Source organism: Hypanus sabinus, chromosome 7 (genome assembly GCF_030144855.1).
Source record: "Hypanus sabinus isolate sHypSab1 chromosome 7, sHypSab1.hap1, whole genome shotgun sequence".
Classification (NCBI taxonomy): Eukaryota; Metazoa; Chordata; class Chondrichthyes; order Myliobatiformes; family Dasyatidae; genus Hypanus; species Hypanus sabinus.
Genome location: NC_082712.1, coordinates 176,564,420 through 176,582,360, shown reverse-complemented (window position 1 = coordinate 176,582,360; position 17,941 = coordinate 176,564,420).

Genomic DNA, 17,941 nt, shown 5'->3' with positions numbered 1-17,941 from the left:
CAACGTTAACACATTTGTAACATTTGTCATGTACTGGACTGCTGCATAAAGCCAATTTTCATAGCATTTATACCCAGGGTAAGAGTGTTCATGACACTAAACTTGAACTTGAGCGACTCAGTTGTAATTTTAGGTTGATAGTGTTGGAAGCTGATGCCTTTGGTCTAAGGTTTCTTCTCGTGCGGGAGTTGAGGGGTAGGGGGGCGGGGTGTATACCCCTCAACAAGTGTATACAAATATGAAGTAACAGAGTGCCACCTGGGTGGCTAAAGTGTGGGAATGTAAAGACTGTAATGGAAACATTTGTAAAGCACTGAGAGTCATTGAATGGTTTATTGTACATAATTTTATTTTTGAATAAAGTATTTTTGGTTTGAAAAAATCTGAAGTATTTTGTAGGTTTCTCCTCATGACTGTGTGGGTTTCCTCTGGGTGTCCTGGTTTTCTCCCACATTCCAAAGATGTACGAGTTAGTAGGTTCAATTTGACTTCATGTTCAGGTTTAAATTGTTTTCCAACCATACTTGAATACCCACAAATACAGCCAAGCAAAACAGTGTCACTCCAGGGCCGATGTGTAAAACACACCAACAGTCACACACAGCACAAGGCACATATAAGACAGCAATCACGTTTAAGATATCAGTAAAATACAGTCACACAAAAAGAAAATATAGTCCAAAACCCTGAGTTCATGAACATTGCAGAAATCTGCAGCCGAACTCAGTGTGGTTTGTCTTCTGCCAAGTGAACACTGGGGGGCAGCACCACCTCCAGTGTGGACACTGGACCAGCACTCCGATGGAGCACACCGTCTCCAGGGCCTTTCTCTGGACCAGCACTCCGATGGAGCACACTGTCTCCAGGGCCTTTCTCTGGACCAGCACTCCGATGGAGCACACCGTCTCCAGGGCCTTTCTCTGGACCAGCACTCCGATGGAGCACACTGTCTCCAGGGCCTTCCTCTGGACCAGCACTCCGATGGAGCACACCGTCTCCAGGGCCTTTCTCTGGACCAGCACTCCGATGGAGCACACCGTCTCCAGGGCCTTTCTCTGGACCAGCACTCCGATGGAGCACACTGTCTCCAGGGCCTTCCTCTGGACCAGCACTCCGATGGTGCACACCGTCTCCAGGGCCTTTCTCTGGACCAGCACTCCGATGGAGCACACTGTCTCCAGGGCCTTCCTCTGGACCAGCACTCCGATGGAGCACACTGTCTCCAGGGCCTTTCTCTGGACCAGCACTCCGATGGAGCACACTGTCTCCAGGGCCTTTCTCTGGACCAGCACTCCGATGGAGCACACTGTCTCCAGGGCCTTTCTCTGGACCAGCACTCCGATGGAGCACACTGTCTCCAGGGCCTTTCTCTGGACCAGCACTCCGATGGAGCACACTGTCTCCAGGGCCTTTCTCTGGACCAGCACTCCGATGGTGCACACCGTCTCCAGGGCCTTTCCCTGGACCAGCACTCCGATGGAGCACACCGTCTCCAGGGCCTTTCTCTGGACCAGCACTCCGATGGAGCACACTGTCTCCAGGGCCTTCCTCTGGACCAGCACTCCGATGGAGCACACTGTCTCCAGGGCCTTTCTCTGGACCAGCACTCCGATGGAGCACACCGTCTCCAGGGCCTTTCTCTGGACCAGCACTCCGATGGAGCACACCGTCTCCAGGGCCTTCCTCTGGACCAGCACTCCGATGGAGCACACTGTCTCCAGGGCCTTCCTCTGGACCAGCACTCCGATGGAGCACACTGTCTCCAGGGCCTTTCTCTGGACCAGCACTCCGATGGAGCACACTGTCTCCAGGGCCTTTCTCTGGACCAGCACTCCGATGGAGCACACTGTCTCCAGGTCCTTTCTCTGGACCAGCACTCCGATGGAGCACACTGTCTCCAGGGCCTTCCTCTGGACCAGCACTCCGATGGTGCACACTGTCTCCAGGGCCTTTCTCTGGACCAGCACTCCGATGGAGCACACCGTCTCCAGGGCCTTCCTCTGGACCAGCACTCCGATGGAGCACACTGTCTCCAGGGCCTTTCTCTGGACCAGCACTCCGATGGAGCACACTGTCTCCAGGGCCTTTCTCTGGACCAGCACTCCGATGGTGCACACCGTCTCCAGGGCCTTTCCCTGGACCAGCACTCCGATGGAGCACACCGTCTCCAGGGCCTTTCTCTGGACCAGCACTCCGATGGAGCACACTGTCTCCAGGGCCTTCCTCTGGACCAGCACTCCGATGGAGCACACTGTCTCCAGGGCCTTTCTCTGGACCAGCACTCCGATGGAGCACACCGTCTCCAGGGCCTTTCTCTGGACCAGCACTCCGATGGAGCACACCGTCTCCAGGGCCTTCCTCTGGACCAGCACTCCGATGGAGCACACTGTCGCCAGGGCCTTCCTCTGGACCAGCACTCCGATGGAGCACACTGTCTCCAGGGCCTTTCTCTGGACCAGCACTCCGATGGAGCACACTGTCTCCAGGGCCTTTCTCTGGACCAGCACTCCGATGGAGCACACTGTCTCCAGGGCCTTTCTCTGGACCAGCACTCCGATGGAGCACACTGTCTCCAGGGCCTTCCTCTGGACCAGCACTCCGATGGTGCACACTGTCTCCAGGGCCTTTCTCTGGACCAGCACTCCGATGGAGCACACCGTCTCCAGGGCCTTCCTCTGGACCAGCACTCCGATGGAGCACACTGTCTCCAGGGCCTTTCTCTGGACCAGCACTCCGATGGAGCACACTGTCTCCAGGGCCTTTCTCTGGACCAGCACTCCGATGGAGCACACTGTCTCCAGGGCCTTTCTCTGGACCAGCACTCCGATGGAGCACACTGTCTCCAGGGCCTTTCTCTGGACCAGCACTCCGATGGAGCACACTGTCTCCAGGGCCTTTCTCTGGACCAGCACTCCGATGGAGCACACTGTCTCCAGGGCCTTTCTCTGGACCAGCACTCCGATGGAGCACACTGTCTCCAGGGCCTTTCTCTGGACCAGCACTCCGATGGAGCACACTGTCTCCAGGGCCTTTCTCTGGACCAGCACTCCGATGGAGCACACTGTCTCCAGGGCCTTTCTCTGGACCAGCACTCCGATGGAGCACACCGTCTCCAGGGCCTTTCTCTGGACCAGCACTCCGATGGAGCACACTGTCTCCAGGGCCTTCCTCTGGACCAGCACTCCGATGGAGCACACTGTCTCCAGGGCCTTTCTCTGGACCAGCACTCCGATGGAGCACACTGTCTCCAGGGCCTTTCTCTGGACCAGCACTCCGATGGAGCACACCGTCTCCAGGGCCTTTCTCCTGGGTGGCTGTAAGAAGGTAACAGTGTGACTTGAGGTCTTGTCCTCAGTACAACAAGGTTCCCCTGCTGTTCGCCAATAAATTAGTGAATCGGACTTGCAGCATTCCACATCATCAAAGTCCAACAGGGTCTTGCGATGACGAGGAAAGTGACTCAGACTGCACACCACCTCCGTGCACTGACTCCTCCGATGGAGGCTGCAGCACCAGAGAGGACAGGTGGATGTTACTGGGCAGCGCGGGCTCGTTGGGCTGGAGGGAGATGGTAACACGCTGTGTCCCTAAGTAATTAAATAAGACTAGAACAACACACACAGTGCTGGAGGAACTCAGCAGGTCAGGCAGCAGCTATGGAGAGTGTATCAAAGGACGAGACTTTGGATTTCCAGCATCTGCCGAATCTTGTGTTTATAATAAAGCAAATCACCCTTAAAATAATTACTTGCTTATTGTCCTGCCAATGTGGCTAAAACACATAGAATCATTGAAAAGTAGAGCACATGGCCCATCTAGTCCAGACGAACCATTTAACTGGCCTACCCCCATCGACCTGCACCAAGCACACAACTGTCCATACTCCTACCATCCATGTACCTATCCAAACCTCTCTCGAATGTTGCAATCAAGCTCGCGTGCACCACTTGCGCTGGCAGCTTGTTCCAGACTCTCACTACCCTGAGTGAAGAAGTTTCCCCTCAGATTCCCCTTAAACATTTCACCTTTCACCTTTAACCGATTACCTCAGTCCCACTCAGCCTCTGTGTAAAAAACCTAACTCCCTTTACCCTATCTATTCCCCTCATAATGTTGTATTCCTCTATCAAATCTCCTCTCAATCTTCTATATTCCAAGGAACTAAGTTATAACCTATTTAATCTTTCCCTATAACCCAGGTCCTCCAGACCCGGCAACATAAATTTTCTCTGCACTCTTTCAGCCTTATTTACATCTTTCCTGTAGGTAGGTGACCAAAACTGACACAATACTCCAAATTAGTCCTCACCAACATCTTACGTGACCCCTTATTTTACCAATCCCAGGCATGTTGAATCATCTGTTGCTAAGGTTTCTCAATACCCATATAAACCTTCAGCTTGTCACTGACCAAGGAAGTTCAGCCACTCCCTCCCTTTCCAACGCCTGATGACAAGATGTTCCCATAAATGAATCCCTCTGACTTTGTTGGCAATTTGTCCCAGGATTTACACCAGCATCATACAATACTAAGATCCACTGTAAAATGAGCAGCCAATGCTTGTTAATGCTGAGTAACACCAGGTTGACATCAAGTGAACGATCCAGGGTGATTCATCGACACTTCTTGCTAATTGTTCCAGTTGCTTCACTACACAGTTTACAGTTGTTAAAATTCTAATTTCCCCAGAACGTACTGGTGCAACTCTACACTGCCATTGTAGAGAGCATCCTCACATCCGCCAGAACTCTCTAGTTTGGTGCAGCATCCTCTCACAATACAGGAAAGCCTCAGCAAACCATCAGGTCAGTAGAAAAGGTTGACTGTAGTCTCCCATCACTAGAACAGCTCTCCCAACCACTGAGCAGATCTACAAGGAGCCCTGTCACAAGAAAATAGGACACCCACCACCCAGGCCACGCTCTCCTCTCGCTGCTGCCATCAGGAAAGGGGGACAGGAGCCTCAGCACTCACTCCTCCGGGTTCAGGAACAGTTACCACCCCTCTACCATCGGACTACTGAACCAGCGTGGATAACTTCACTATGTCGAAACTGACTGATTCCATGACCTGCAGACTCACTTCCACAGACGTAACTACTTGTCTTCTCATTTCTGCATTGATTGTTAGATTTGTTTCTGTGTAATTTTTCTATTATACTTTTAATATTATCTATTTACTAAGATTTGGCTTATTTTGTATTTGAATTTTGTCTTCTTTTGCACATTGTTTATCAGCCTTTTGTTGTGTGTAACTTTTCACTGCAGCCCACAAGAAAACGCATCGTAGTGCAGTACTACATGGTGACGTATAGGTGCTTTGATAATAAGTTTGCCTTGAACTTTGAACTCTACCTTCACTGCAGGACCTGATTGAATTCAGGACAAAGAAGGCAGGAAAAGTTATTGTGGACTCTCCCCACCCAGCAAACTGCCTTTTCTTAAAACCCTTCTGGAAAGAGCTGTAGGGTTATTCAAGTTAAAAACCACATCATCTTAAAAGCTTCTTCCCTCGATCACCCATTCTAGTTAGACATCCCCACCCCTCTATCTACAAACCCCATCACTGCGCTGCCCTGTAAACACTTTAAACCACTTTTTATAATGCTGTTTACATTGTAAGTAGATATTGTTATTTATGTATTCATGCACGTTTTATTCCATATCCGTCCTTTCACCTCTAACTTTGTTCTTGGCTAATTTTTCTACAGAAGTGGTTTGCCATTGCCTTCTCCTGGACAGTGCCTTTACAAGACGGGTGACCCCAGCCATGGTCAATACTCTTCAGAGACTGTCTGCCCGGCGTCAGTGGTCACATTACCAAGACTTGTGATGAGCACCGGCTGCTCCCATGTCAACAGTTTTGGGCTTCATGTCTCAGAAAGGATGTGTTCATGAGGAGGTTGATTCCAGGAATGAAGGGGTTAATATATGAGTAGTGATTGGCAGCTTTGGGCCTGTACTCACTGGAATTTAGAAGAATGGGGGGGGAGGTCTCATTCAAACTTACAGAATGTTGAAAGGACTAGATAGGGTGGATGTGGAGAGGATGTTTCCTATGATGGGGGTATCCAGAACTAGAAGACCCAGCCTTAGAATTGAGGGGTGTTCTTTTAGGACAAAGATAGGGAGGAATTTTTTTTAGCCAGAAAGTAGTGAATCTGTGGAATGCTCTGCCACAGACTGTGGTGGAGGCCAAGTCCGTGAGAATATTTAAGGTGGAGGTTGATCATTTCCTGATTGGTCAGGGCATCAAAGGATATGGCAAGAAGGCAGGTGTATAGGGCTGAGTGGGATCAGCCATGATGGAAAAGTGGAGCAGACTTGATGGGCTGAATGGCCTTATTCTGCTCCTATGTCCTTGTGTTCTCATGGTCTTCACGTAACCCTGGTTGGGAGGGTGAAGCGGTTGCTACACCTTGCCCAAGGGTGATCTGCAAACTAGCGGAGGGAAGGGGCAGCTTACAATTCCTTTGATAGAGACGGATATCCACCCCATCACCTACATGAGGATACAGGATGCAAACAGGCTCTTTGGCCAATTCATCTCTGCTGCCGGTGTTTGGCTTGAAATCCCTCCTGTCTACATACCTATCTCAATATCATTTAAATGTTGTTAATGCGCAATCACGATTTCTGGCAGCTCATTGTATGAAGAAATTGCCCCTGATATCTCTTTGTCTGCACACCTATACTTGGGTCATTCCAAGATGCACAGTAGGGAGCATCCTGACAAGCTGCATCACAGTGTGGTGTGGAAACTACTCTGTGGTGGATGAGAGCACTCTACTACTGGGTAGTCAAAACGGCCCAACATATCACCGGCACCAGCCTAACCAGCATCAAGGACATATATAGAGAAAGGTGCTGGGTAAGGGCCAGTGACATCATGAAGGGTCCTACCCACCCTGCTCATGGACTGTTTGCCCCACTCCCATCAGCATCCACACCAGGACCACCAGACTCAAAAACAGTTCCTTTCCCCAAGCAGGAAGGCTGATCAACACCTCCACCCACTAACCCACCCCTCCACACCCCCAACCACCACTACTTCATCATTTCCTGTCAGAGTCACCTTATGTACAGATACTCCTGTGCCTAGTGTCACTTTACGGACATACAATCAATCTATATACAGTTTATATATCAGGTTTATAATCACTCATATATGTCATATATAAACTATCTTACATATTGGTATTTATTGTGATTTATATTATTATTGTGTTCTTTATCTCACTATCCTCCAAGACGACCACAATCTTGTCATGGTTTGGAGGCTCTGCTGGCTGCAGTCAGGGCTTTATGCTTTGGCTCCTGGTAGGGTCACCCTTGTCAAACAGGTCAAAGGGTAGATGCCAGACAGAGAGTGGTCCATCGGTCCTCCTGGTTCAGGGGTTCAGCTCAGGGCTAACAACCCTGACTGGTCAAACAAAACTGTTATGGAAACAGCAATGAAGAGTCTTACTACGTCTGAGCGTGACAGTATTCCTGAGTCTCCACCCAGGACTTGCATGACTGATAGTAGTGAAAAGCAAGAAGAAAGCTACTGACACGATAAAGGACGCCTTGAACACCTCCAGCGGTGGAACGGGCAATAAATAAATATCTTATTGAGTTTATTTCTGAGCTGCGTCAGAGCCGGAGTCGTTCTCCTTTACGCTTGTGCACTGGAAATGACATTGAACAGTCTTGAATCTTGAGATTTTTCGCCTCTGATCTTAAACCTCTGCCCTTTTGTTTTTAGCATTTCTCCCTGAGATAAAGACTGTGCTTTCCCTCTGTTGATGCACCTCATGAACGAGTATGCCTCTATCAGGTCACCCCTCAATCTCCGACTTCCCGAGAATGAAGTCCTAGTCTGCTTGTAGATCAGGCACCCAAGTCCAGGCAAAGCCCACACCCCAAAGACCTGTGAATTGTTCCCAGTGTGATGGTGAGAGGCAGATTCAGGGGAGGGTAGAGAAGGTGGGGAGAATAAAAAGTGGGCTTGATGTAGGATGGTTGATGGCTAGCATGACTCATTGGGCAGAATGGCCATCGATTTGTCTCACCAGAGACAAATATTGAAGGAATATCTGAACACTAGGTGGGGCATTTGATCCTCTCAACATCTCAATACTACTTTGCTGCACCAGCTAAGTTTGACTTCTCTAAAAACAACTTTTATTGCTGTTTAATTTCATATTAGTGCTTATTTTGTTTAAAGTTACTGCACCTTAATCTACTGGAATGCATAATCCACACTATCAGGAATGGCTACATTCCTTCAAACATTTGGTGCTTGAACTATCTGGCACGACCCTAATCACCCATTTGTCAAAACGATGATTGCTTTGCATAATAATGTCCTTTTACATTGTACAGCACAAGACAGGCCCTTTGGCCCACAGTATTCTCCTCAGAATTGAGGACAACTTCAAAAGGCAATGCCTCAAAGAGGTGGCATCCATCATTAAGGATCCTGTCACCCAGGACATGCCCTCTTCTCATTGCTACCATCAGGGAGGAGGTACAGGAGCCTGACGACAAACACTCAATGATTCAGGAACCCCTTCGCCATCAGATTTCTGAATGGACATTGAACCCATATTTCTTCTTGTAATTGTGTGGTACTGACGAAGGTTCTCGGCCCGAAACGTCGACAGTGCTTCTCCCTATAGATGCTGCCTGGCCTGCTGTGTTCCACCAGCGTTTTGTGTGTGTTGCTTGAATTTCCAGCATCTGCAGATTTCCTCGTGATTTCTGAATGGACATTGAACCCATATTTCTTCTTGTAATTGTGTGGTACTGACGAAGGGTCTCGGCCCGAAACACTAACTGTTTACACTTGTCCATAGAAGCTGTCTGACCTGCTGATTTCTCCAGCATTTTGTGTGTGTTGCTTTGGATTTCCAGCATCTGCAGACTTCTTCGTGTTTAATATTATTATGCATTGCAGTGTATGGCTGCCGCAAAATTTCACACAATATGCCAGTGATATTAAACCTCATTCTGATTCTTACTGTGCTGAATTAAATTAGTAATCAAATGCTCAAGTAATTGAATCCCTTCTGCCCGCACAGTGTCCATTTCCTTCCAGTTTCTGCACATTCACATGACTGTTAAGAACCTTTTGAAAGCCCTTATTGTATTTGCCTTATCACCACCCTAGGGCAGTACATTCCAATGGGGGAAAAAAAACAGTTTGTTTCTAATCATGTTCTTCCTTTTAAAAAACAACCCAATTTGATTAATGTATGTCTTTCTTGTGAATGCTGCTTATGTGATGTCATATGTTTGTGATGCTGCTGCAAATAAGGTTTTCATTGCACCCGTACTTGTGCAGATGACAATAAACTTGTCTTTTGACGTTGTAGTCAGTAATGAGGTTTCAGATCAGCTTGTTGTCTTATACACCAGGGAGCAATGAAATTCTTTTCTTGTGTGAAGTTCAAGGGGTAACAATATACAATGATTAAGTATTCCATTGCTCCTGTATATACATGTACTTTTGCATTTATTTTACTTATTGCCCACTACGCTGTATTTGCTTATGCCAGTAATGAAGGTCCTCCATCTCTGGTGTTCATTCAAGGCTTCCTCCATCATGTCAGCAGCTTCCTCTCAGTTTTCACTTCTGTCAGCCATGCAAGTCCCAGGTGGAGACTCAGGAATATCGTCACACTCAGATGCAGAAGGATTCTTCATTGCTGTTTCTGTAACAGTTTTGTTTGACCTGGCAGAGTTGTAAGCCCTGAGCTGAACCCCCAAACCTGGAGGACCTAAAGGCCTCTACCCTTTGACCTATTTGACATGGGTGACCCTACCAAAATCCAAAGCATAAAGCCCTGACTCCAGCCAGCAGAGCTCTCTGGGTCACTGAGGCACACAAGCCACCAAACCCTACACCAAGGTTGTAGTCCTCTTGGAGCTTATAGTTTTGCATAAGACAATAAACTCAACCTTGACTTTAGTTACAAGGAGACGTTAGTCACTGGGTTTATTTTGCTGGAACCTAAGAGGCTAGGAGTGACCTTGTAGAAGTTTATATAATTATGAGTGGCATGGGTAGGGTAGATAATTCGAGTCTGTTGGAAACCGCTGTTTTTTAATAATCCTTTCTTTATAAGATTTGTAATTTTAACAAACTTGTTTATTTTTCATACTCACTGGCAGAAAGCTTTCCATCCGTGCAGGGCTGAGCATCGAGCTGGCCACTCAGCCTGGTGAAAATACAGACATGGTGCTAAAGAAATGGCAAGGTTGCTGCCCGATGCCCCACAAGGCACGGAGACCAACAGCAACAGCACGTGTTCTTCACATGCACTGACAGAAAGTGGGTTTATCACCTTTCCCAAGTTTAATTGGTATTAATATTAGCACATTATCCATGTTTTGTTACTGATTTAATTCTGCAGCATATTAACTAGCTTATTTCTAGCTAAGGAGTGCCTTATCTATAAAAGTGATGGATTTTTTCAGAGGAGCCATCTGTCTTCTTGGCTTCTTCTTTATTCCTTTGCCTCCACATCCAATCACCTCTTACCATTGTTTCTCAGCTCTTTATTTAGTTTGCTAAGTATTTGTATTTTTGTTTACACTCTAAAATAAACTGAAATCCAGGAATTAAGACTGCTTATCAGTCCTGACTTCCGGAAGAACCCGAAGGAACAGAAAATAAACAAGTCCGGGGACAGGTGAGTCCAGGACTCAAGGTTTAGGGTGACGGGAGACACCTGAGGGGTATGATTTTCCCACAGGGGGTGGTGGCTATTTGGAGCAGGTTGCCAGAGGCAGGAAAGGCAGCGACTGGTACAGGCAAGTAGGATAAGTGGAAAAAGGCTTCATACTTGGCATGGGTAATGTGGCTGAACGAGCCAATTTCTGTAGGGGCTGTCAGTTTATATGGTTTTGTGAAAAAATACCAAGTTCCTCCAGCATTTTGCGTGTGTCTTACTCAGGATTTGACCGGCTGTATTTGTACATCAAAACATCGAGACGTACAGTGAAGAAAGTGGTTTGCGTGAAGGACCCACACGCTCAGTCTGAGGATGTGATGGGGGCAGCCCACAAGGGTTGCCATGCTTCTGGCACCAGTGTAGCCTCTCCACAACTCACTTCCACAGTGCTGGGGCAGGCTATTCGGCCCATCCATTCAGGTTTAACACCACCGGCATTTCTCGTGGAATTTGTTGTCCTTGTGGCAGCTGTACAATGCAATACATCATCATAGAGAGAAATGTGAATTACAGTAAGTATTAAATAGTTAAATTAAATAAACAGTTCAAAAATAAAAATAAGTAGTGAGATATTGTTCATTCAGTAATCAGATGGCAGAGGGAAAGAAGCTGTTCCTGAATCGTTGAGTGTGTGTCTTTGGGCTCCTGTACCTTTGTCCTGATGGTAGCAATGAGAACAGGGCAGGTTCTGGGTGATGGGAGTCCTTAATGTCGGATGCCACATTTCTGAGGCATCGCTGATTGAAGATTCTATGCTGACCTAATCTTTTGCATATTGTTTCTGCTCATCTCGCACCAGCCACTGTCTGTGTCCTTCAACTCGTTCCAACTATTTTGTCCCTGCTTCCACCTGTCCCTGTCTGCCAGTCCCCTCTCTTCTCGTCAGCTCCATGAGCCAAGCCTTTCTTCGCCCCTCCTCGATCCACCTGCCACCTACTGGGTCAGAAGCAGATTTGTAATCACTTTTAAATGACATGAAATGTGTTGCTTTACATTTCAAAGGCATAGAACTATTCAAATTACAAAATAAATAAATAGTGCAGAAAGGAATAATGAGATGGTGATGATTGACCATTCAGAAATCTGATGATGGATCACCTCCTCCCTTATGGTAGCAATCAGAGGAGGGGTGATGGGGTCCTTGATGAAAAAGTGCTGCCTTTTCGAGGCATCGCCTTTTGAAGATGTCCTCAATGCTGGGGAGGGTAGTGACCATGATGGAGCTGGCTGAGTTTACAACTTTCTGCAGCTTTTTCTGATCCTGGGCAGTGGCCCCTCCGTACCTGACAAGGGACGCTTAATTGAGGAATAATGGTCTGAGGTTTGAACTCTTCACTTGAGATTTTAATGATGTCAACATGATTGAAAGCATACAATGAAAATTTACAAGGATGTTGCTAGATCTGGAGGACCTGAATTGTAAGGAAAGATTGAATAGGTTAGGACTGTACTCTTTAGAATGTAGAAGACTGCGGGGAGATTTGATAGGGATATACAAAACTATACAAAAAGCAAGCAGGCTTTTTCCACTTTGCTTGGGTGAGACTACAACCAGAGGTCATAGGTTAAGGGTGAAAGGTGAGTTTAAGGGAACCATGAGAGGAAACTTCTTCACTCAGAGAGTAACGTGAGCGCGGTTGTGCTTGCAGCACAAGTAGTGCATGCCAGCTCGATTTCAACATTTAAGAGTTTTGGAAAGGTATGTGGATAATGTATTCTAGTGCAGGTTGACAGGAGTAGGCAGTTTAAATGCTTCTGGCATGGACTAGATGGGCCAAAGAGTCTGTTTTTCTGTGTTGTACTCCACGACTCTATGACACTGAGAGGAGGATCCTTCCTGATAGATGCAACCTTCTTGAGGCGTTGCCCCTTGAAGATGCAGACACAATGATTAGGCAGACGTTGGATGAGCTTCTCCTTCTGATAGCAGCCACGCCTCCTCTCAACTCCCGGTCCTGTTGCAGGATTTCGACCTGAAATATGGAGAGGTCCTTCATTCTCACTGTTACTGCTGGACTAACTGAGTTCTACTACGCTGTTTGGTTCCAGATTGCATCGTCTGCAGAGTCTTATGTCTCTGTTTAACTCTGTTTTCCCACTACAGATACTGACCAACCTGCAGAGTATTTGGTCATTATTGTCCAATTTATTTTTTAATAAGTTTCTATAATGCAACAAGTGACAAAAAAGATTTATACATATCAAATGTACAGTTCAATACAGTTAAGGAAAAGCACCCATATTAGAATTGTATAAAGTTAGTTACCACCCCACCTCCCACTACCCAACTCCAAGCCAACCTTACGATATGTAGAAAAGTTTATCAGAACTTTTATCACCACAGAGCTGTATTTATAAAAAGGTATATTGCCTACTACCTGAGCTATAATATGTTTACACATTTAAAAAAACCTGTAAATCTTAACTGAAAGAAGCTGGAAATAAGGGATTTAAATGCGAAAAAAAAGGGATTTACATCTAAGATGGCAGCACGACCCAGCTTGCTGCAGCCACTCCGGAGCTGATTATCTGTTATTTGTGAAGTGGGGTGCCGTGCGCAATCACAATCGATTGGAAACGGACGTGGGAGCACTGCTGCTGTGAGGACTGGGACTCTGCTGGGAAGAACAGGCCCCCAGTCCTTGGGGTTGCATTGCCAATGGCCGTTGATGGGGCCGTCTTAATACGCTTGGCAGAGGATCAAGCTCGGAGAAGCCGTGCTGGAGGGGATGGTCGTCGGCTCGGAGGTTTGATGGACTCGGAGTCCGCTGCGGTCAGGTCGCTTTCAGTGTGTGCTGCATCTGTGAGGCTGAGTCAGGTGGCACCGTGGAAGTCCATAGCGGGGGTATTCCCTTCTGCCGCCAGCGTGGGATGACGAGTCTGATGGGATCCTGGGGACTTGTGGAAACTGTGTGGTGATTCCTTTTGAACTTATAGTCCTTTAACATCTTTGGACTATTTTTACTGTGCCCATGGTCTGTTTTTGATCAATTATGCTATTGTTTGCACTGTTGTAACTATATGTTGTAACTATGTGGTTTTGTGCAGGTCTTGTGGCTTTAGTTTTTGGTCTTGTTTGTCTGGTGGATTTGGAGCTCCTTTCCGGGGAACGCGCTAAAACGGTAGCACGATATAAATACGCAGCAGCCTCTCCGGACTCTGAATTGGGGATTGCCAAATGTTATGTGGATTTTCTGGTGTTGTCTGTTTTGTCATATGCTTTTGTGATATCATTCTGGAGGAACATTGTCTCATTGTTTAACTGCATTGCATTTGTGGTTTCTAAATGACAATAAACTGAATCTGAATCTGAAAAGAAAAAAAGGAGGGATGCACCTGTAATCTAAATGGGAATTATGAAAGTATTCAAGAAAAGGTCCCCACACCTTTTGGAACTTTATATCTGAATTAAGAAGTGAATAATGAATCTTTTCAAGGTGTAAGCAGAACATAATGTCTCTGAGCCATTGAGCATGAGTGGGTGGGGCAGCATCTCTCCACCTAAGAAGGACTGCACATCTGTCCAAAAGAGAGGCGAAAGACAGTGTACGATATTTAGTTGAACTCAGATGCGTGTCAACTTCTCCTGAAGTACCGAAAAGAGCAATCAGAGGGTTAGGTTCCAAGTAGCAATTAAGTCTATGAGATAAAGTTAAAAAAAAATCTCCCCAGAATTTTTCTAAGCTAGGACAAGCCCAGTACATATGAATAAGGGAAGCCTTGTCCCCTTTACACTTGTTGCAACAGGGACTAATATCAGGATAGAACCGTGATAATTTAGTTTTAGACATATGAGCCCTGTGTACAACTTTGAACTGTAAAAGGCAGTGGCGAGCACATAAAGAAGTTGAATTAACTGACTTGAGAATTGAATCCCAAACCTCGTCAGACAGAGGAAAATTTAAATCATGCTCCCAGTTAGTTTTAATTTTGTCAAAGGGGGCTCCCCTCAAAATTGCTAACATATCTTGAATAGCGGATATTAAACCTTTACCCAATGGGTTCAGATGAAGAAACAAATCCACAACATTTTTAACAGGTACCTCAGGAAAGTTTGGTATTAAAGGGTAGAAAAAATGTCTAATTTGGAGATATCTGAAGAAATGAGTGCTGGGTAGGTTGAATTTTACAGACAGTTGTTCAAAAATTGCAAAGCGCTTGTCTATGAAAAGATCTTCAAAGCACCTAATGCCTTTTCTGTGCCAGTTTTGAAATGCGAAATCCTGCATAGAAGGCTGAAAAAAATGATTATATAGAATAGGACTAGAGAGAGAGAAACTGTGAAAACCATTATATTTTCTGAACTGAGCCCATATTCTCAGAGTGTGTCTGATGACAGGATTAACAATTGGTTTAGGCAGATGGCAAGAAAGTGCGGATCCAAGAAGTGCGGAAATGGAAAAATTCTTATTAGAGTTCAACTTCATTGCCTCCATTGGGCAGTCAGACTGATTATAAAAGTAAGACCAAAAGATAAGACAATGTATGTTGGCTGCCCAGTAATATAAATGAAAATTGAGCAAGGCCATACCACCTACCCTTTTAGGTTTTTGAAGGTGAGCTTTATTTAGTCTGGGACATTTGCCCTTCCATAGATAGGATGAAATAATAAAATCTAATGAGTCAAAAAAAAGCTTTAGAAATAAAAATTGGTGAAGATTGAAATAAGTATAAAAATTTAGGAAGGATATACATTTTAACAACATTAATTTGACCTACTAGAGACATGGACGGGGTGACCGCTGTACCTGTTTTGCTCTGTTTTGCATGATTTAAAAGATTAGTGAAATTTTCCCCAAAAAGACGCTTGTAATTCCTTGTTACTGTAATGCCAAGTAAATTGAATATTTACTACTTTAAAAGGGAGGTTATGAAATTCTAATATTTGTGCTTCTCTGTTTATTGGAAAGAGTTCGCTCTTATGTAAATTAAGTTTGTATCTGGAAAGCCGGCTAAATTTGTTAACGAGTGAAAACCTTGGGGATAAGGAGGTAGTCAGATTTGATATAAAAAGTAAAAGATCATCAGCGTAAAGAGAGGCTTTGTGCTTAACACCCCCACTCCAAATCCCCGTCAATTCAGCACAGCTACAAAATATGATCGCCAATGGCTCTATGGCCAGATCAAAAAGTAAGGGACTTAAAGGGCACCCTTGCTGGGTGCTATGTTTAAGGTTGAAAAGTTGGGATTGTTGAAAGTTGGTCAAGACAGAAGCAGTGGGGTGTGAATATAACAATTTAATCCATGTAATAAAACTTTGTCCAAAATCAAATTTTTCTAAAACTGCAATAAGATAATACCACTCCACATGATCAAACGCTTTCTTTGCGTCTAGAGAAATGACACATTCAGGAATCTCAGCTGAAGGTGAGTATAAGATATTAAATAGATGCCGTATTTTAAAAAAAGGGAGAAAATTTTTAGTAAAACCAGTTTGGTCTTCAGAAATAATTAAAGGTAAGATATTCTCCAATCTGCTGGCCAAAACTTTAGCCAAAATTTTAGCATCAACATTTAGCAAAGAAATCAGCCTGCACGAAGAACACTCTGATGGATCTTTGCCTTTTTTCACTGAAAGAATGATAAATGCCTCATTAAATGATGCTGGCAACTTACCTTGTTTAAACCAGTCGGATAAAACTAAAATTAGTTGAGGCAAAAGCAGTGAGCAAGATGATTTACAGAATTTTGCAGAGAACCTGTCAGTCCAGGAGATTTACCAGACTGCAGTACAGGAATAGCTGAGGATATTTCCTCTAATGATAATGGATCATTCAGTTTTGTTTTGAGATCAGGAGAAAGCATAGGAATATTTAAACTATTTAAGAAATGCATGACAGAAATATTATCATTTAAAGATCCAGAAGTACAAAGTCGAGATAGTAATTAGTGAATGTGTCATTAATTTCAGAATGATTCAAGGTAGTGTTCCCATTTCCCATTCAAATTTTTGTAATACATTGTTTAGATTTAGAGCACCTTAGTTGGTTAACTAAAAATTTACCGGATTTATCACCATGGATATAAAACAGGCTCTTACTTTCCAAAAATTGGTGTTCAGAGTGGAAGTAAAGTTAAACTTAGTTTGAAGTTCCACTCGTTTCTTATACAACTCCAGATTTTTGGTCTGGTCATATAGTTGGTCTGTTGTTTTTGGTCAACCCACGGAAGGCTGCTGGACCAGACAATATTCGTGGCAGAATGCTCAGAGGATGTGCAGACCAACTAGCAGATGTTCTCACTGACATCTTCAACATCTCCTTGAGCAGCGCCACCGTTCCAACATGCTTCAAGGCTGCCACCATCGTCCCCGTGCCGAAGTCTTCAGTGTCCTGTCTCAATGACTACCGTCCCGTTGCACTTACATCCATCATCATGAAGTGTTTCGAGAGGCTCGTCATGAAGCACATCAAGACCCTGCTGCCCCCCTCACTGGACCCCCTGCAGTTTGCGTACCATCCCAACCGTTCAACAGACGATGCCATTGCCATCACCATCCACCAGGACAAAAAAAAGACACGTACGTTCGAATGCTGTTCATAGACTTCAGTTCAGCATTCAACACAATCATCCCTCAGATACTGATTGGAAAGCTGAGCCTCCTGGGCCTGAACACCTCCCCCTGCAACTGGGTCCTAGACTTCCTGACTGGGAGACCTCAGTCAGTCTGGATCGGAAGCAGCATCTTCAACACCATCACACTGAGCATGGGGAGCTCCCCAGGGCTGTGTGCTCAGTCCACTGCTGTTCACTCTGCTGACCCATGACTGTGCTGCAACACACAGCTCGAACCACATCATCAAGTTCACCAATGACACGACTGTGGTGGGTCTCATCAGCAAGAACGATGAGTCAGTATACAGAGAGGAGGTGCAGTGGCTAACAGACTGGTGCAGAGCCAACAACCTGTCTCTGAATGTGAACAAAAGAGAAGGTTGTTGACTTCAGGAGGGCACAGAGTGACCACTCTCCACTAAACATCGATGGTTCCTCAGTAGAGATCGTTAAGAGCACCAAATTTCTTAGTGTTCACCTAGCGGAGAATTTCACCTGGTCCCTCAACACCAGCTCCATAGCAAAGAAAGCCCAGCAGCGTCTCTACTTTCTGCAAAGGATGAGGAAAGCCCATCTCCCATCCCCCCATCCTCATCACATTCTACAGGGGTTGTATTGAGAGCATCCTGAGCAGCTACATCACTGCCTGTTTCGGAAATTGCACC